A 21,412-nucleotide genomic window follows, 5' to 3' on the forward strand; every position below is an offset into this window, starting at 1 on the left:
CAATATTGATGCGATGCGAGGGAGAAAACCGGTCAAAATCAGGCCAAACATTGTATTAGTTCTTTCCGGCGCAATTTCCTAAAAGTATGCTCCACAATATTTTGTAATTTCTTTCGCTTCTCGTGTTTGCGTTGGTGTTTGTGTTTGTGTTTGTGTTTGTGTTTGTCCAGCAAACTCCCGACTCTTGACTATTGCCGAAGATGTTGGAGGGAAATAGCAGCGGCAATGGCGATGGCGATGGCGACGACGATTTGTGTATTTTCGAGGCCGCTCCGATATTGATTCCAATTTGTGGGTGCATGAGGCACGGCGTTGAGGCAGCCCCGAAGGCCATCCCGCCGCCATATGCCCACTGTTTGCTTGCCTTTTGCTCTCTGCCAAAGCGAACGAAGCGGGAAAAATAAATAAATCCCCAAGTATATGTATAGTATATGAAGAGGCGGCGGGTGCGGCGACGGCGGCGGCTGGCGGGACCAACAAACATCGAATAGTATTAACAAATACTGAGCCAAAATACTGTTTTCCAATGAAAACGTGACTGGGGGGCCCCCACTGAAAACCGCATGAAAATATTTATGTATGCCATCGCATAGACAAATTTATATTTCCCCATATACCAAACTAGATATTGGCATATGTACGTATGTATGTCTATAATACTTGACCAATATCTGGCGAGCCAACGTCAACGTCAAAAGCAGCGCAACGCCACACACCCACCCACCCACTATGCCGCATGCCGCATGCCGCACTCTCCACACACTCTGTCTACCCGCCCACATAGAGCTCACACCTTCTGCTCTTTGATAAAACGTACGAGTGTGTGTGCTCTTATGAGATCTTGTTTTCTACATCATGCACAATACTTTATGGATCAATCTCCAAGCCCATAAAGTATATAACCAGAATAAAAATATATGTAGATGTGAACACCTGTATATAGAAGTGTATCGGATCGGGAATATGAAAGATGGACCCCCACTGAGAGCTGCTCACCGGGTCTCGCTACAAACCTGACAGAAATGACAGGAAGAAGGAGCCGCCTTCTTATTGAAAATCAACTCAATAATCATCTTAAAGCCATTCAGTTTAAATGGCTGTCAGAGCGGGCTGCGCGGAGGGGGCATCAGCCCCGATGTCTAGCTTACTAACTATCTGTCCATGGCCCTGCCACGCCATAAGCAGCTCCTTCGGGGGCCACCTCAAGGATCTGTTTCCGTGCGGACATTCTTGATTGACAGCAGCTTTTTCTGCTCGGAGGCCATTAATCAGCTTAAGCAGCCGGCGCGTGCGAAATTAAAATATGGCCAAAGTGAGACTCGGCTCCGGAATCGGCCCAAATGATGGCCAAATCAAGTGCCATCAGGTAGCACAATATATACATACATACATACATATATAAATATATAATATTAGCAAATGCCTGAGGCACAGAGGACTTTGCTTTTTATGGGGAAAATAAAGTTTGGATTCCCATTCTTTGAGTATATTTCGTAGCTTCTTTTCCGCTTTTCCGAGTGTCTAATTTTTGCCACGTAATTTATCTCTCTCTGTTCTCGCACACACACACACACACACACACACACATGTTTGTTGCTTCATTTATTCTCATCTCTCATCTCATCTACGACATTTCTCGTTTTTGCTACCTTTCTCTGCCGTTCTATGGGATCTCTGTGTCTTTTGGCCGATTCGTATGGGCCTTGTGGCCATTCAACTGTGAGAGAGACAAAAAACGACGACGGAAACAACATAAAAAATTATCCCTGTTTCTTTTCGTTTCTTGGCTCTGCCAATGCGTTTTTTTTTCCGCTCATATGTACACGAGATATACGACTATTGTGGGGGCTATCGCCTTTGTATGCATATAGCGAAATGATGGAAGGAACAAACGGTTCCACTTCCACCTACACCTCCCCCTCGGGCACCGACAATCGTGGGAAATTAGGCAGAAACATATTTAATGCGATTTTCTTGATGAGATATCGTTTAATGGGCTTTTCTGTTTATTTTTGCCGAGTTTTTCCTTTGGCCAGAAAGTCGAATCGAAAGAAATCCTCTCCCCATCGATTCGAATGTTGTAAAAGATTAAGTTCGCATTTGACTAATGTACTCGTAGGTACGTTTCTCCACGGTATTCCCAGCACTTGAATGCGATTCCGGGTTATTACTTCAAAGGGAATCTCGTCGGTTCATAGAGCCAATTAAAGGCAGTTGAGATATTTGTGTGGGAAGTCTTTCTCCCCGACAGCTTTCTCCCGTAAACGACTCATTAAAGTGGAATCCAATGGCTTGGGAAATCAAACGAGAAGAAAAAGGAAATCCTCTTCCCGGGCCTTCCCGGGCAGTGTTTAGCAATTTTTGCCAGCTTTCAGCTTTTAGTTAATGAATCGCGAATACACAACTTGAACCTGCATCGATAAATATTCACCGGGTTATGCGTACGGAGGAGGCTCTCAACGACTTGTCGACACGTGAGAGGCGCATTAAATAATTTCCAGGTGGCATCATATGCGGGTCGCTTTCAGCGTTCAAGGGTCGAAAGCGGTTGGACCTTTCACAATTAAAGAGGGTGAGGAGAAACGGCTGGGGGGAGTGAGAGGCGAGTGAAAAGTATATATCATGACTGGCCACACTTTTCACTGAAGTGCGGTGGCGTGGTGGGTGGTGGGCGGTGGGTGGTGGGTGGTGGGTGGCGGGTGGTGTAGGCTAAGCCAAGAGTGGACGCTTCCACTTCTCTTCTCTGTGCTGCCGTGCAAAGACAAACCCATAAAAATGTCACAATTCATCAACGACGCTAAGTAGTTTCATGTTTTTCTTTTTTTTTGCTCTTTTTTTTTGTTCTAACGTCACGAGAAGAGTGGCTACAAATTTGTTGAGCTTTTAGCGTGACCTCAGTGAGCTTTTGTTTCCTTTTTGTTCAAAGACTCCTCCTGCCAAAAACTTTTCCCTGAAGCATGCAGCATACGAGTACCAGTACGGGTACGGGTACGAGTACGAGTACGAGTGTCTGTGCTATATGCCAACAACATATACATAGATATAATCGTTTGAACTTTAATGGAGCAATGTCCTGACAACATCATCAGCATCATCCTTGGAGCAGCAGGAGCCACAAGAGCCCCAGCCCCAGCCCCAGCCCCAGCCCCTGCCCAAACCCCAGAAACTTATTATCAAAACAGCAATCAACAACTTTTAATAATTTTCCATAGATGCCACAGCAGAATGGCGACGCGTCGTTACGCTCCACACTCGTGATGGAAAAAATAAATAATCATCTTTTTTTATCGGTGCGTGGACCCCCTCCCCCCCCACCGACTAACTGAAAGAATAAAAATAAAAATAATAGTAAAACAAAAAAATAAATAAACCAGGAAGCAAATGGGAAATGGAATATGCGGAAAAATGTATTCGCTGAATATGTCACAGAAGCTTTTAAACAATTTTCACCCAGCTTTTTTTTTTGGTTTTTGCTCGCTGCACGAGTATCTTGTCTTATTTTCTTCCATTCGGTTCGTATTTTATTTTCTCTTTTATTTAAATGCATTTATGGCTATTTTTGTTTTATTTTTCACCGAGAAGCTCATGCATTTCAGTTTTTATATTGTTTACGCTATTGGAACTTTTCAGTTCTTGTCGGTTTTTCAGTTATTTTTCGCTCGTTTTTGGAACTGAACTGAACTGAACTGCGTATGCGAATCCCACAACAAAGTTGGGTCTGGTCGAGTGAGTGTCTAGTGGTCTCAACGAGAGACGAGAGACCAGGCCAGAGACCAGAGCCACAGAGAGAGAGAGAGAGAGAGGGGGAGAGGGAGAGAGAGAGAGAGAGAGGACAGACATGGCAAAAGTGAAATGGTTATCGCGCTTGTTTGATTTAATTTATTGGCTTAGCGCCATTGTGGCCTGATGTGCAACACTTTACACAACACTTTTTTTTTGTTACCTACCCAACCCCCCGACCCACCGTGCTGCCGCTGCCACGGCTACTGTTGGTGCCACTGCTACTGGCTGGTGGCTGTTGGCCAAAGGGGCAAGGACGATCCCTGGAGTGGCTTTTTGGGGATTGGGGGCCTCTGCCCGACAGGCAAGCGCTCGCTTCCAGTCAATCTACTCGGTCTGCCGACTTTATACCCATAGTGGTTGCATGTTGTTGAGTTTTTATATGATTATTCTTTTCATTTTGCATCCCCCAACCCAACCCGCACCACCCCACCCCACCCCACCCCACCCCACGCCGCTATATTTTTTGTGTGTTTTCTTCTCTGATAAGAGCTGCTGATTGCTGGCTTGTCTTGCGGGAAGGAAGCTCTTCAGTGTCCGTGTGTGTGAGTGTGTGTGTGTGTGAGATGCGGGAAAATGTGTTGTGGTTGTGGTTTTGGCTGGACATTGATGACAGAACTCAATTTATTCAAATATTGTATGCTGATTGTCAGGCCCAGGCCCAAGCCCAGGGCCCATTCCACAGAAAAATCTGCTAATAAGAAATTTAAAAAGTAATAAATGTACGACATTTCCCGTTTCCGCACGGCATCTGTGGTGGTCGGTGGTCGGTGGTGGGTAGTGGATGGTGGGTGGTAGCTGATGGGTGGTGGTTAATTTCCAATTTGTCCCCATAAAACAATCCTCGGAAAGCGCTCTTGACAAGGGTTTTGAGCCCTGTTTCGCGACCCTTTGTAGAAAATTTCAAAACGAAAACATGGCTTTGGGGCGCACTCTTTTTGGGGGAGGAAATCGCCACAGACTGGCTAACAATTGTGCTCAAAATAAACATATATGAAATTATAACTTCTGAATACGGGATCCATGCGAAGCGTTCTGTGTGTGAATTGATTTCGCCTTAGACTTGGAGATGTTTTATGCATTACACTGCTGGACCCTCCTCCCCGCCCCTCGCAAGGACTCGAACATGTCTGAGAAAGCTTCTCCATGTACACAAATGTCATTCATTGAAGTTTGATTCGGCAGGCCGTAAACACTAAGGAGTCATCAAGAGTCACGCACATTCCATTGGATTCCGGAGGATGGATGGGGGAGGAGGATGGATGGATGGGCGGAAAGTGCCACACATGTCACAGTGCTGCGGGAAGGAGGCATGTTCCTGCTCCTTTTGACATTTGCTGCCAAAGTTGATATTATTAATTTACAGCTCGCGTACACAGACATGGAGACAGACGCATGCAAAGGCCTGCGTGGGTTGCGAGGGCTGGGGGGGGTTGCGGGGGCAACGGGGGCAAGTGCCGCCCTAAAATATGCCGCACGCATTTTCTTGGCTTTCGAATTTTATCGACGAGTTTGCCGACGGACGGAGTCATGTCACGGGGACGGGTGACGGGTACCGGGTGCCAGGAGCCGGAGCCGGAGTAAGTCACACACTCTGGGGCCATAATCATAAAATCATTTTATTGCGTTGGCAATTTCATTATTTAGGATTTTAATGTAATTTCCCCCCATTGGGGCACGGGAGTCGCTCCGCTTCTTTTCGGCTTCGGTGTGTGTTCGTTTGTTCGGTGGATAGGCAATTGAAGGGGCGTGCCGGAGTGGGGCGGAGTGGGGCGGAGTGGTGCTCGGAGGGGCGTAGGGAGTTCTTGATAATTAGCAGCGCGGTCGACAAAAGTTGCAGCGAACAAAGTTCGACGTGGCCCCAAAACAATTTCACTAATTAATTTGCAAAGTATTTTTATTGTGCCGCAATTCTCGAATGTGTGCTTAACCCAACTCTTGCGTGCGGCTAGAGGCGAAAAAAAACAGCGAAAAAAAGGTAACACCAGATAAGGACACACAGGGTAACACTTACGCTTACACTTACACGTATGTGTGTGTGTGTGCTCGACCTTCTCTGGGCTCACACACACATAAAGGTTGATTAGAAAGTAGAATAATAAATTAAACGTGTACCCGTCGTCTGACGCGAAACGGTACCCCAGCGGAATGCATGTTTTTGGCTAATTCATCACAACTTTTGAGCGGCAACACACACACCGAGAGAGACGGCCAAAGGACCCTCCCATATGATATATAGAACTCCGATTTCGATCGAGTTTCGTTCAGCAAAGGGTTTTCGGAGTCAAGACTTATCCTTTCCTCACAGCAGGACTGTTGCAAATAGAATCTCTGAGAATATATAGTATTCGATGCCATTGGAAAAGACACTGATAGTGGCATATCGTCTGACGATGATGATGATGATTAAGTGTATAGGTTCGCCTGCTCATTGCAATTTCCGGGTCTAACTTGATTTACCATCTGCCATGTGGCCATAATAAACCATGTTTCGAAAACAAGGGCAACGCCACTCATTGTCCTCGGAAAAAAACCCTCGGAAAACAATGCACTTGCAAAATGATATGCAACCAGAAAAGAGACTGCAGACAATGCCAAAACGAAAATATGATGCATGGCTAGGCGGTTAGCGAGCCCCAGTCCCAGTCCTTGTACCCTCCCCACCGCTCCAACGCCCCACCCCCCCGTTCGCAGTCCTCGATCTCCCGCTACTGACTGTTTAGTTGGCAAACAAGCTGCACAACGCCTAGATGCAGACTACAAATTTCCAGACCAGACATTGGGCAAATAATAAATAGCCAGAGAGTAGGATGTAGAATGTATGTGGGAAGTAGAGAGGCGGGGAAGTGGGGATGTGGGCATGTGGGATGTGCAGCGGGAAAGGAAAAGAAAAGCAGCTAAAGGAAAAACTATTTCCCCCTCCGTCAACATCATCATTATGAAGTCTATGACACATGGCTCATATGGGTCCCGGAGATGGATGGAATCGGGCACGGAGACAGCGCCCCCTTATCTTGGGGAAAACCCCAAATGAAAAATATCGTTTAATGCGGTTTTCTTTGTTGCTGTTGCTGTTGCTGTTGCTGTTGCGGTGGTGCTTGGTGGTGGCCTTTCGGTGGCCTTCTCCGTTGCCTTTGTTTGTGCAGCAATTTATGACATGCAAAATAGAAACCGAAACAAACATATCGAAAGGACCGTGGGGACGACGGTCAACGGACAACGGACAGAGGACAGGGGACAGACGACACCGGACAGCGGACAGCGGGTAAACATGTCCATGGCTTTAACCGTAATGCGTCCCGCAAATATTTATGTGGTCGGAAGGCCTACGAATGTGTCCACGGGTGTGCGGGTGTGTGGTTGTGTCACCCATTGGGGGCCGCGAATGGGAATGCGGATACGGACGGAGATCCCATTAATATTTTTATTCGGTTTACTCCAATGTTATTACGATTTTGTCCGCTGGGTAAATGTTTGATGTTCGCTTGATATATTATTTTGTTTTTGTTTAGCCCACTGCCGACTGAGGACTGCCGACTCCGGACTGTTCGCTGCCTACTGCCGGTCGCATCTATGGGATTCATCTATGGGATTCAGATATACACTTGTGGCCGGCTACAAACGGCTACACTTTGATTGCGACAAGCGCATTAATTGCTTTTTTATTTGCTTGTTTATCGCCATCACATTCACGTACCTACAGACATATGTACATATGGACATGTTATGTCCTCGTTACTGGTACGGGCACATAAATACTCCAATTGGAATTACCAAAGGTTACAGCAGAATCCTCTGCGAATTGAAACGACTGAAACGATTGAAACGACTGAAACGATGCAATTCGGTAGTGAAAATATTTCATTTTCCATTTACACAGCTCGAAAAGAAATCAAAGGGGGAGAAACGAGAAACTCAATTACAACTTTGGGAACCAGAAGAAGATTCCCAAGAATCAAAGGGGAAACAGAGGTCAAAATCGAGTGTGGGGGGGAAGATCTGGGCGGAAGATCCGAAAAATTGAGTTGCGCGCTTTTAATGGTAATTCTCCCTCTCTCACTCCCTCTCTCTCCCTCTCCCTCTCTCGGCCAGACCTTGGGAAATTTGCGCCGAAAGGCGTAGCGTAGCACTTGCGACTCTTTCGTTTTCGTTGTGGCAATTGTATTCTGTTTTGGCTTGGTCACGACAGGTGGCGAGGCGGAGGAGGTGGGCGGGTGGTATGGAGGTGGTATGGGTTCGAGGCAAAAAACCTTTGAGCTTTTGTTGTTCTTTGCTGTTGATTTGTGATTCCAGCAGAGGAGAAGAAAAAACAACTTTGGGTTGCGTAGAAAATTAGAACGAAACTATGCTGAACGCGTGGGAGCCTGAGCCCCCGCCCAAAACGAGAAAGAGAAAGAGAGAGATCAAATGGGAAAACATACAGATATTCTCTTTGCAGACATTTTCATTTTGACGCTGGAGGGGGATGGGATGGACATGGGCGATGGGCGATGGGCGATGGGCGATGGAGCCATCCAGTCATCCTTTCACTTTAAACATCACGGCCGTAGGTGGGGAGGGAGCAGGACTTGCTCTTTGGCCTTCTCATCCGCTTGATTGATTGCACAAATGAAATAAACTAAACGACGTGGCTGGCACACCTGAAAGTATGCTACAATTTACTCAGAGTCTCTGACTGGCAGAAATTCCTTCTCCATCTCCACCTTCGATCGAAAGTAAACTCCAGGCAGCAGGAAGCGGGAGTCGAGTTGAGTTTTTGAGTAGCTCGGAATCCCCCGTATCCCCCGAATCCCCACCCCCCTGTAATTGTAACAAATGAAGCGTCTTTCCCATGATACTTTCTCTAGTCTGTTGATAATACAGAGGTTCGTGCTTTTAAGTAGTCCTAGGCGTTATTCGGTGAATTCTAGCACTATATGGGGGCTTGGGGTTTCGTTTTCCAATTTAATTTACTTACACAATGAGACATGGAACAATTCTCATTTGCATAAATAAATAAAACTGGAATCGCTGATTCTGATTGCAGTTCCAATTGCATATATTGCGTATGATTTATAATTTGGGATTTATAATATTTTATGCTGCATAAATTACATTATTTATTATTCCATTTTCTATTTATTGGGTTCTTTTTTATTCCCCGTTTTTGTTTTTGCTCTTTCTGTTTGACTGCCAAAGGCTTAAAATGTCACAAAACTACAAAAATACAAAAATACAGATTCAACAATTCATTTTTAACGGACCTCGCCGTTAATTGAATCTACGTCGATCGGCCAGCGATTATTTGTGTTAATGTTTTCGAATGGTAATTGGCAAATTGGGTTTCCATACACGAGGAGCCTGTTGTTCTTTGTTAAATATTGAGATATTCCTAATCATGATGTGAATTGAATTTCGATATAATTAGATACAACAATTCTCGCATAATATGCCATGAAAAGTGTTTACTTTCTGTATAACATTGCGTATAATTGGAATAAGCTCCAAACGCAGAATGCTCTCCATGGAACACCTGCAACACTGTGGTGGTGGTGAGAGGAAGATGCAGACAGTCCGCACGGACCTCCGGCTCAATTCATTTAGGCCGGTGGTGGTGCAACGCATCGGGTTACCCCCTCCTGCCACCAAAATCTGCACCCACGTGCAGTTGTCTCCGGCCTCCATTGGGAGCACTGGGAGCATTCGAGACCGTCATTGTCCGCGTCGTCGCATGTGGTCATTAAAGAAATTTCCGTTGTGGTCATCGAACCGTGAATTAAAATGTGCACAACCTGTTCCCGTCCCTCAAATTGTTTTTTCGTTGTCTTTCCTGGCCGAAAGAAGGGAGGAATAGCAGGCAGGCAGGCAGGCCTCCAGGGATGGCGTTTTTGGATGGAACAATAACGAAAAAGTTATTCCGTTTGATTCCGGCCTCTGTTTTTTTTTCGCTTTTCTACCGCAGCGAGGAGGTGGCAGGTGGCAGGTGGCTTGTGGCTGGTCGCTGGTAGTGTGGCATTTCGGAACCATAATATCCATATTGACCAATGTTTTACACAATTTATTTATGTGCTTATTTTTGATTAACGGAAATCTATCTGGAAAGCAAAAGTTCGGTTTCGGTACGGGATTATCTGTATCTGCGGCCATACACACATGTAACCCCGATTTGCGTTTGAATATACAAATATATATATATATATATATATAGTGCATATGTTTGTATGTTTTTTTTTTACCAGGCATGACACATATTTTTTCTTGAATTATACGAAAAATAAGAAAAAATCATTGCGCGCTATTTTTAAAAGTGGATTCGGCTATGATATAATTTCTGACCAGACCCGCGACTTCTGTTTAGCCGGCACATCGCAGAGATCGTCGCATACGCCACGAATCCGTATCCATATATACATCGTATACTCGCAGAGGATGTATAGAGAGATTTTCGGTTTCGCTTTTAGCACACATATTTCAAACATTCGCTCATTTTCGAACAACAAAAAAATAAAAGAATATTCATAAACGAGTATTTCTCAATGTTATTCCTATGACAACATTTTCAGATTTAAATATAGGTGTATTTTCATCGATGATTTACTTGTTGCTGCCGCATGCCACCACATACAAGGAATTATGATTATAAATCAAGAACGAAAAAATTATTTTCTTGTAAAAGTTACGAGCTTATTCGAGGGATCGCCGTTTTTTATTCTTGACCGGAAGCCAAAACAGTTTTCAAGGCCAAATTCTGGTGCTAATTTCGTGCACATCTGTCGTCAGAGAAAGTCTTTGGTGGACAACTATAGTTTCTTCCCTTGGAAATTATATTTTTAATCAGAAATACATATATCTAAATATATAGTCTGAACCTTTCTGTTTGTTTTCTATATTTTCTGCATTTATTTTGTCACTCTCTATTTTGGATTTTTTTTTTTGTTCCTAATTTAAATTATATTTTTTAATCGCCTTTTGTTTCGTATTCCTTACTTTCACGTTGCTCTTTGGTTGGGTTCCGTTTAATGCCACCATTCAACAAAAAAAAAAGTATTATTATTTCTTTTGGTTCACACGCGTTCTACGCTACGACTCGAGGCGAGCCGAGGGGCAAGAGACCGAGAGACACAGAGCGAGACCGGCAGTACGTCCACGTTCTCAGCGCACGGCGTTCAAAATGAAACTGAAATACACTCGAAGGTGGCCAGAAGCCAAAGAGCCAAAACGGTAGCAGCAGCAACGCCAACGGCAGCGTCAGCGTCAGCGTCAGCTGCTACGCCAGCAGAGCTGCCACTGCCTGTGCCACTGCCACTGCCTCTGCCTTGGCGGCAGTGGCAGTGGCATGTGGCAAGTGGCAGAGACAACACTGCTACGCGAAGCGGAGAGAACAACCAACCCCTAAAGTGGCTCCCGCGCGAAACGTTGACGCTGTCGTAGTCGTCGGCGCTGAAGCTGAAGCTGGCGTCGTCGTCGTCGACGTCGTTTCCTTTCCACAGCTGGTGGCGGGTCGGTCAAGTGTTTTGGGCCAGGCCAACGGCGATACCGTCGGCCACATGTTAGCCATCTCTTGGAGACTTTTCAGCGGCTTTCAGCTGCTTCAACAAATTTGACTTTGGCATCTGCGGCTGCCGCATCTCGGGACTCTGTTGCTTTGCTCTAAATGCCAGAGGTGCTCGCCATTTAATTGCTAGACATTACGGATCGAATGGTTCTTTTGGTGGAATCCAAAGATACAAAGATCCATTAATGATTATTATCAAACAGAGTTTTGGCCAATAGATTTAGGTATAAAAACAACCACAACACGGGGAGCGGGGGGTCGGGGGGATATACACATGCACAATCTTGACCTTGGAAATTTACATGAAATGAGGCGAAATCTTCTGGGTCACACAAACAGAATGAGCCACCGCAGAAGATGGCTGCTGGAGATGGATGCATACATATATCGGGCTGATTTTCTGATTTCCCACCATATGCCAAACGATTTGGAATCGTCCGAGCTGTGGCCCAAGCAATTTCGGACGATTTACGCTGTGTTTATTTTTGGCGCTCAACAAAAAGACGACAAGACACAAATCGAGAAATTCGCTCGGGATGGGCACGAGCGGGGAGGGGAGGTGCACACGCAAGAGAATCTGCTAAAACCAAAACTGGCGAATGGCCAAAGCAAACGAGGCACAAACCAAGGCACTGCCTCAAAGGCTGCCCCCCATACAGCCTCTACAGCCAGCCCGAGAAGTCTCCAAAAAGAGCCAAGATAGCGGCACTGACAGGCCAGAGACAGGGAGAGACAGAGAGAGAGAGCGAGCCAAATGGTGGGGAGAGAATCGAAGAATGAGCAGAGCAAAACAAAGGACCGATAGCGTCTTGTGTTACAGGGTGGCGGGAACGTCTGACACCTGTGCGTCCTTCCTGAGGCGCACCCCTTCCCCTACGCACGTTCTGCCGCCCCGCCGCCACACACACAACATATCGACGGTGTATTAATGAGGCACGGGGTTGCTGCCACCGCTGACGCAGCACACGCCTCCGCTCCACGGTGTCCACGGCGGACAGGAGTGGAGTGGCAGGTGGGCAGGTGGAATTGACTTTCTACCTGTGGACCATATCCGATGCCATCCCCCATCCACACGGACGGACGGACCCTCGCTGGTAATTGAGTGCGCGACTGCTTGTTGTATTATTTATGTTTTACTTGGTTTGCATTTATTTTAGTTTATCCCCCGGGAATGGTATTGGATGTCGTGGCTCGTGCGAGGTGTGCCCCGAAGATCCATTGCCTGTAATACTCGTACTGGTGGAAATCAGGGCATCCAAGCATTTCCCTCCGATTTCCCTGCTCACCCCGAATCACAGGTCCTTTAGCACTAATTCAATTGCCGCAAAATGGGAATTTTACTTTTAATCCTTTCGGCACGCGACAAGAAATTGCAAGGAGCGAAACGGAACGGAAAACGGCGTGAAAAGCAATGGGAAAAGCAGGGAAAAGGCAAGGAAAAGGGAAAAAAGGAGCGAGAACGCTTTACCCACGCATCACACAGTGGGCCCAACACCTTGTCCCCGATTTGCTCCGGCTCTGGTCTCTATATAGCTCTATATATAGTACGAGTAGTAGGAGTACATCTTGTCGGGTTGTTGGCAATGTTCGCGCTTCGTTAGCTTTAATTTCTGTAATTTGCTGCAACGATGTGCCAAAGGGCGGCCGGCCGCCAGACACGGATGGCAGCGAAGGAAAAGCGGAAGGAAACGAAAGCGAAGAGTGAAGCACAAATGTCGCGACATTTTCACAAATCGAGAGACGCAGAATGGGAACGGGAACGAGAATCGGAATGGGAATGGGAATTACGGCAGTTCCCGACCGTCTGGCCCTGAGACGGAGACCAGCCATTCTTCGCCGAGGAACTTTCGCTCTCGCCTGAGCAAACAAACCCCCAGGCCGCTCCCCAGGCCCTTCCTGGGGGGCTCTGGGGCCCAACAGGAGCAACGGGAGCAACCTCTTCCTTTACCGCTCGCTTAATATTTAATGACCAGCACTCGCCGTGGACTGGAGTCGAGGTCGAGGAGAAAGGGATTGGTAGAGAGTGGATTCAGGGCCGAGACGAGTCGAGACGAGACGAGACGAGAGTTGTGCCCTGTAATTGCAAAATGTTTCGCCATGGAATTTTATTTACATTTTCCATGAGCTCTCCATAGAGTTTTCCACCCGCTTTTGCTCCATTTTCCCTTGGAGCGTTCGTCTTCATCTGCGTTTATACTCCGGTATACTACGGCCTGCGTTTCTAATATGATTTTCGTTTCATTTGAAAGCATTTCATTTTCAAGCTGCCAGATGCGTTTTGTTTCCACAGAACCGGATAATGAAGTGTACGGAGAAAATTCTCCAAAAAGCTCTATTTCCCTCTACAACCCATTTCCCTCTCTCCACTCTTTCGCCCTCTTTCGTTCTCCTCTATTTGCACATGTATATGTTCATACATATGTACGGGTAAGTCTTAACAAGTTTAGAGCCAAAGGCTTGGTCATATTTGATTTAAGTTTGTTGAGTGCTGCAACACACAAGGACGTTGTAGAGCAATGCTAGAAATGGTAGAAATGGTAAAAATGGTAAAAATGGGAAAAATCATAGCTCATACAGAGACCGACCAAAAAATTTGGTACCTGCTTGAACTGAGGCTAATCAAAGAGAGTTGGGAGATAAGTGAAGGAGAAATAGGGTTAATCCTCTTATCAAAAGGCGGCTTTTAGAAAGTAGAATCATAGGAACAGAATTCTTCCCATTTGGCCAAGCTCTGACCGTACAGACAGATTAATATTGAGCCCCATCGAAATCCATCAAAAGGGTTGAGGTACAGCTAATCCAATGGGTTGTTTCTTTGACCGGGGCATGCATCCTCCCATCGTTGGCTCGCAATTAGTCGGGACTCGCAAGTGCGGCATTATTCATTCAAAAATTAAGTCACAAAGGGGCGAATGACAACTTCCGAATGCCATGAGGAAGTGCCCGCTTCCGAGGCCCTTTCTCTCCGGGTAAACTTGAATCCTTTTAACATTTAAATGAGGCAACCCCCAGGCCCAAATCAGAGGCCCAGCAAGCACTAGTTTGAACGCGTGGCGGGGCACACTCTTAGCCAAGCGGCATCATAAAATTATTTACCAACCGCACAAAATGCGCAAAAATTTGCATAATGTTGGTGGGGGGGATGGAAACTAATTTTGAAAAAATTTAAGCAGCGACAGAATGAGTGGGAGAAATATTTAAATATTAAACGAATATGATAGAAATATTATTAAAAACAAAAACAATAAGAACAACAACAATAAATGTTCTTGTTCGGCAACGGAAGGGGCGACCAGGACGGGAGGGGAGGTAGGGGCTAGAGATGGGCGAATGGGAAATGGGGTGAGGGGAATACATTGTTTTCATTTTTAATTAAATAAACAACTCCCGACATCGCCGACAGGGAAATTTCTGCTGCTGCGAAGTTATTTTTCCGGCTGCAGAACGAAACAGGACGAAGTGCATCCGCAGAGCTGGGAAACAACGGAACGGAACGGAACGGAACCCCCGGTACCAGAACCCGAACAGAAGAGAACAGAACTGGGAATGGGAATGGAAAAAATAGAAATAATATGAACAGAGCCGGGGCGAAAGAGTTGTAAAGAAATGGACCACAATGCCAGAGCGGCACTGGGGTGGAGCAGCGGAGAGGACAGGGCAGGACAGGGCAGGACACGGCAGGACAGTACAGGAAGAGCTCCAGCTCCAGCTCTGACTGTGACTGTGACTCTGACTCTGACTCCGACTCCATTGAACGTGAACTGACATTAGGGATTAAAAGCGTAGTATTTTTTCCGGCTATCCTTGCTGCCGGAGGAGCCACATACTCGTGCAACAGCAACAACAGCAGCAACAACAAAAACAACTGGGGGAAACTGGAAACAATTCGCCATTCATTCATTCATTCATTTGAACTGCGCGTGCAACTGCAACGTGCATTGGGAATCCTTAGCCGGATTCATTAGTGATTTTTTTGATGTTCTTTATTGTACATTCCCCCCCCGTTCTCTCCTCTCTCCCGTGTCTCTCTCGCCTCCCTGCGCTGCAGGATATTCTGGGCCAGGAATTGTCAGCGTTGTTTTCGTCTTGTTGCCATTTGTTCTATTATTTATTTGTGCACTTTTTCCCAGTGCTTGTTTGCTCATTACACACGTCATCATGTCAACCGCCAGTAGCCACGCTGGAGTCCCCATTCAGACCGGACCACCTCTTTACGGGGGCTTAGAGTGGGGTTGATTGACCAGGAGGCGAGAGAGAAACACGAGCGCGTACAATACAGAATGCACGGTTGGCCATGCCCCGGAGCCATCGAATTTAAGCGGATGGAGGAACCGGAAATGAGCGAAAGCTTCCGCGGCAAGCACGAAAGTTAATCAAAAGCTGTTGCCTGTTATTGCTTCGTTATTGTTGCTGCTGCTGCTGCTCGAGCGCTGGCACAAAGTTTAATGTAGTGAAAGATTTTTTTATAAACTTTAGGCAAACAAAAAGGTAACCGAGAGAACGAGATAGACAATGAGAATTATGGCCAACAGCCATCAGCCATCAGCCAGCAGCCAGCAGCCAACAGCCGAAGCAAATGTTGTAAACTTTGATTTGTGGCATACGAAAGAAATCAGAGCCACAAAAAGCAGCACCGTCGCATTAAGTTGCCATTCTGTGCGCAATGGTGCACCCTCCGCCATCATGCCACATCCTACAAGTATCCGTCCCGCCTGCTGGCTGGGCACTGGCCGGTCCCGAGTGACGGTGCGGCAGCGGGGAGCGGGCACCCGGCACCAGGGACTGGAGTCTCGGCCTCGTGGCCTCGGGCCACTCGCAAATTGGTACCCCAAATGGCTGACAACATGTCATCCAAGTCCCTGTCGCTGTTTGATGTGCAAAACGTACCGTACCGCCAGGCTTCAGAAGTTTCATTTTCCCTTCCTTTTTCTTTCCGTTCCGTTCAGTTCCTTTCTTTTTTCCTTTCCTTGCCTTTCCTTGCCTTTCCTTGCCTTGCCTTGCCTTGCGTTTCCCGTTTTTGTTCAACCTCTTCCGTTGACAAGCAGAAAGGAAAGTTTCGACCAAAGAGGATTCCAAATTGCCTCGCGGCTCTGGAAAATGCAAGACAATGACAAGGCACAAGGCACAAGGCAGAAGGCGGAAGGCAGAAGGTGGTGTTCAGGTGGAGTACGTCCCCAAATGTTGTTCTAATGTTTCCGAAGTTCTTTGAGAGCGATTCCTGTCGCCATTAAAGGATCGAATTTAAACAAAATACTTGTAACATTAACCCCCATTCAATTTGCTTATTTATACACAAATTTCATCTAATTAAAGTTGTTTTTTTGTTTTTTTTGTATACGTATGAAACCCATTAAAATTTAACTTTTATTGGTGACATTTTCCCGCATAAAGCAGGGCCATTTCGGATTGTCATTTCCTAGGAAAAACTGGCATATTTGACAGTGGGCTGGACACGAACATCTGGGGGGCTGGACAACCAGCCAGCCAGCCAGCCAGCCGGCCAACCGTCCTACAATCCGACCAAACGACCGTCCGACAGTCCGTCCTACCGTCCTACCGTCCTACCGTCCGAACATCCGGGCAAACCGTATCATTTGAGTCCTTTTCAATTATATGTCGCACTAATTACACGCTTTAAGCCGCCGACGGATCAGAGGCCGTAATTAAATTCAGACCAACAAAAGCGTCAGCAGATACGTTGGCCAAGGGGAGACAGCACGAGCGGAAGGGGGAGGAGGGGCGTGGGGAGACCGGAGAAGTGGTGGGAGAGCAGAACAATATTGTAAATTTCTATTAAGCGAAATTCCCTAAGCTGATTTTGATGTCTGACTGTCAAGCGGCGCTTCGGTCTGACGAAGAGAGCAACCGCAGGGAAGCCGGCCGGGGACCACGCCTCCAAAATAAAATAAAACAAGAAAGAAAACAATAAATCAAGGATAGAGAAGACCGAAGCCTCAGATACCCTAGCAGATCCGTAAGACATAGCCACAAACGATCCACAAGGATTCTTTGCACAGACTCTGAAGGCTGGAGATGAGGGATATTGTGGAGATCCCTGCATCGAAGCGACTGTTAATGAAAACCGGGGAAAGCTTTACGCGGAAGTGCTTCCATCCAAACCTCTCCACAAATGTATAATACACATTTTAGGGACCCAAAAGGAAGCTGACGAACCGCATAAAATTTGTATAATGCAAACGGAAAAATGGAGAGAAACGGGGGATTTTACTGTTTTTGAAACAAGAACAAATTTTTGGCAAGCCCTTAATGCGTGCAAAAAGGATTAAGTCTTACATACCAAATGACATACAAACATACATACATACATACATCAATGTACGAGTCCTCTTGCATCCATGTCTAGAGAAAGGGAAAGGCTGGGCCGGGCTGGGCTGGGCTGGGCTGGGCTGGTCTGGTCTGGGCTGGGGAGGAGTGACATATGTAGGGTTCTTGTATGCAAATGTCATTCGGCGGGATGTAAAGCCTTTCGTCTGTGGGGCGCGAGGAGAATGCGATTTACATACATTTAAATTTACATGCCGGCATCACGGCCTCATCGACGGGGAGCCAGCCACCAAACGGGTGGGGTCGGGGGCGGTGGCGGTGGCGGGGGCGTGCGGCACGGCACGGCAAACACACGTATTCCAATTTACACGCGTTCGGGGCTCCGCGGGACTTTGGCGACAGGCAACAAACATCATTAAGCGGCAAACATTTGCCTCTTTAAAAATCAACCGTAGCAGCATCTCTGCCCAGGCCCTTTACTGATTTGTTGGCCCACAGATTGATTTGCGCGAAGGAGTAGGGCAGAAGGGGGCGTGGTGGCAGGCACACACAGTCGTGCAAGTGACAGCCCGAAAACAAAAACGCATCCAACGCGCACGTAGCACTCCCTCTCCAGGCAGGAGTTCTGCTTAAACCAGCAAACACACTCCACTCGCCCCACACTCCGGTTCCCCCCCCCCCCCCCCCCCCCCCCCCCTTCCAGTCGCCGTCGCCATCTCCGGGGCCCATTTAGAACCGTGGACGTGGCAGAGTCCTTGCTTAAGTGGCTTCTGTTCCTCCTCACTGCTGCCATTTCATTTATTTTTGCAAATTGATGTGATGTGTACATGATATGACAGAGGTAAGGATCCACACACACACACACACACGTGGAGACGGACACCGATACGAACACGAACACGAGAGCGGAAAGTGAGAGTGGTGGTGGGAGGGAGGACCGGAACAGGAAATGTGAGTGCGCGAATCGCAAAGATTCTATGGATGTTCTTCCTGTGGTTAGCACTAATTAGATTTCACGTATATTCGAATATTCGATAATAGGGAAACTTAATCAATGAATCCTGATTATATTACCACACAGATTTGAACATTTTAAAGCATACTTAATCCAGGGAGCGGCATGCTGCAGCTTCAGCTTCAGCTTCAGTTTCTGGCAGTGCAAGAAGTCGTTAGCTTTTCGGCGAAGAAGCTCCAATAAATCCCTGCCACGCCCTCAACAAATGACACTACCCTTAGGGTAATTTCTTATAGGCAGCCAGCCTGCCGCCGCTCTATAATTTGTTCGAAATGCAGCAAGTCGCCTGGCATTAATATCTATATACATTTTTCATCTCTGCAGGCAAGGAGACAATGCAAAGAGCGTCATCTGGCCGAGAGCCGTAGCAATAGCCGTAGCCGTAGCCGGAGCCGGAGCCGGAGCCGAAGCTAAGGACCTGGGGTGTAGACGCACTGGAGCACTGGAGCACTAGAGAGAGCTTTTACATGGCTGGGTGCCCTTTCTCCTTTGGCATTTTTGAGATATTTCATTGCCAGCATGATGGCATTTTCAGAGTCGAGTCTGTGTGCCCCACTCGGTTCCGGGGTCTGCACTGCTTTTATTGTTCCTTTTCTCCAGCTACGGACCCGAGTACACTTTCACTTTGTCATCTTCCGGAATATTTCGTGCAACTGGCAATTTCGATGATGAAATTTCTTAAGTTCTCCGGAATGAGTAAAGCGCTCGGGTCCTTGGATGGATGGACATGGACAAGAACCTGCTGAATATCTGAATATATGTATATATGTATATAGTACATATGTATGTACGGTTTGAACCGATTTAAAAAGGCCACTGGCAGTGGCCCTGGAACTGGCCCTGGCCCTGGCCCTGGCACTGTTACTGCTACGATTCCCCCCATCATTTAATTAGCCCAATTAGCGCCCACACACGAGGCAGCATCGTCAGCTGGTTCCCAAATTGGACAGAGAGGAGAATTTGCTTTTCGGCTCATTTGTTTCGGCGATGCCTGAAAGGTTTATTTGCATTAATCTGTCAAACTAATTGACTTGCCGAGTGGATCTCTCGAGACACTCTCTACCCCCCCACCCCCTCCCTCCTCCACTCTCTGAGCTACTTTTGGGCAGGAATTCTCCATCTCAGTGGCCTTTTAAAGGTGCGAAAATTTAATCTGCGGAATTCGAAATGGCAATGGCAACGGATAATGATAGGGGGATTGTCTGGAAGTTTGATTGAATTTCCTTCAGGTGTCACATGTGTAATCAGAATGTACATGTATTATTCAGGGCCAACTGATGAGAGCTATGGAATTGATCCGAAATGAGTTCTCATCATATTCCCATCATCTTCCATTCCTTTCAAGTTGCAGATTACTGAAATTCAATTTTTTCAATCATTTTCATCAGCACGAAGAGTGCTTCAAAGTTTGGCCTTCGCCTACTCGATTTCGAACTACGTTTCCGGATCGCTCATTTGCATCTGATTAAGAGTAACGGGGGCGAAAAAGCAAACCCGAAACAAAGAAAAATATGTACGAAAAAGAAAAAGTTTTGAACTTGTAAGAAGGAAAGGTGCCACGCAGGATGGGATATGGGATGGGGGATGGGGGATGAGGGATGAGGAGTGGGGGACGGGTGCAGATAATTTTAAAATTCAATTTCGGAGTCGGGGCTCATATTTCACATGAAGGAATCAGCAGGAGGATGGGGTTGGTGGTGCGGTGTGGGAACGGATCCCACACCTCAGGAATTCTGTGCGCTCTGATAAATCAGCCGCACATATCTCTTACATAACAGACATTTGTCAGTGACATGTGAAGGCCCCCACTCCCACGCCCACCCCCACCCCCTCACCCGCTCCCTTGCCCGCTTCGCCGACTGTCAGTGAGCCAGGCTGACATGTAAAACTCTCGAAAGGTCGAGAATCGGCCGAGGTCGGGGTTGGGTTGGGGGGAAAGGGGGAGCGGGAAGCTGAAGCTCCCCATCCTTCCGACTTATGACTTATTTGCCAATCAGGATTTTAATGATTTCCTCTCTCTCTCCCTCCCACTCTTTGAGCATCACTCAAATTATAATTACAGCCACTGGCAGGGAGGCAGGCAGGGAGGCAGGCAGGCAGGCAGGCAGGCAGCAGTACTGGTACTCGAACTCTTACAATACCTCCTTGGACGCTGTCTTTATTCTCTTTTCCTTTTCCTTTTCGTTTGATTGCTGCACTTGACATTTGATGCATTTCCAATGGGGGCCCAGCCCTGCCGCCGCATGGAGGCGAACGGGATTTCGATGCACGGACTGTGGAATGTTCCCATTTGCCGGTCGACTGAAGTTCATTTATCTAAGAAAAAGTGCCCGGCAGTCCAGGAAAAGCGCCCCGAAAGAAAGCTCGGAGAATGTATGACTTGTATTTTTTAGCGGCAGACGTAAACAATGCAAAGTCGACACAAAAATGCCAGATGGAAAGCAGCTCGGAAGGATAAGCGTCTACTTCAAAGGACCCTTCGATCCTCCAGCCTCCACCCTCCATCCTCCATCCCCCATCCTCCTCCTTCTTCTTGTGTCTGCCACTGTGCGGGTGCATGTTCAATGCCAATTACAATGCAACATTCATGGCCGATGTATCGCTTCAACTGCAGGTCCCCAATGCCCCCTCGCATTTCATATTGCTCAATCAGAGCTGTAGTTCTATCTCTTCTCCTTCGGAGACGGGTTCGTTCGTTCAGCCAAAATTTCGACAGCAGCAGTTGCAGCAGTTGCAGCAACGCAAAAACAAATGGCATCCATCGCCCCCGAAAGACAGGCGAATATATAAAAATCTGT

The 21,412-nt window shown here is 47.0% G+C and overlaps 1 protein-coding gene across 16 annotated transcripts in view; it reads right to left on the reverse strand.

The window, feature by feature from the left end:
* nrm (neuromusculin) overlaps positions 1–21,412 on the reverse strand; it is a 145,846-nt gene that overhangs the window by 39,022 nt on the left and 85,412 nt on the right. For 7 of the 16 annotated variants that reach the window (XM_033381582.1, XM_033381577.1, XM_033381574.1 and 4 more), the window contains exon 1: positions 10,747–10,969. The exons of 1 other annotated variant lie outside the window; for it this stretch is intronic. The gene's annotated coding sequence lies outside the window, so the exon portion shown is untranslated. Of the gene's footprint in view, positions 1–10,746; positions 10,970–21,412 lie in introns of those variants that run through there. 8 more of the 16 variants (XM_033381579.1, XM_033381581.1, XM_015187297.2 and 5 more) reach the window with 3 other exon arrangements.

This window comes from Drosophila pseudoobscura, chromosome X (genome assembly GCF_009870125.1).
Source record: "Drosophila pseudoobscura strain MV-25-SWS-2005 chromosome X, UCI_Dpse_MV25, whole genome shotgun sequence".
Lineage (NCBI taxonomy): Eukaryota > Metazoa > Arthropoda > Insecta > Diptera > Drosophilidae > Drosophila > Drosophila pseudoobscura.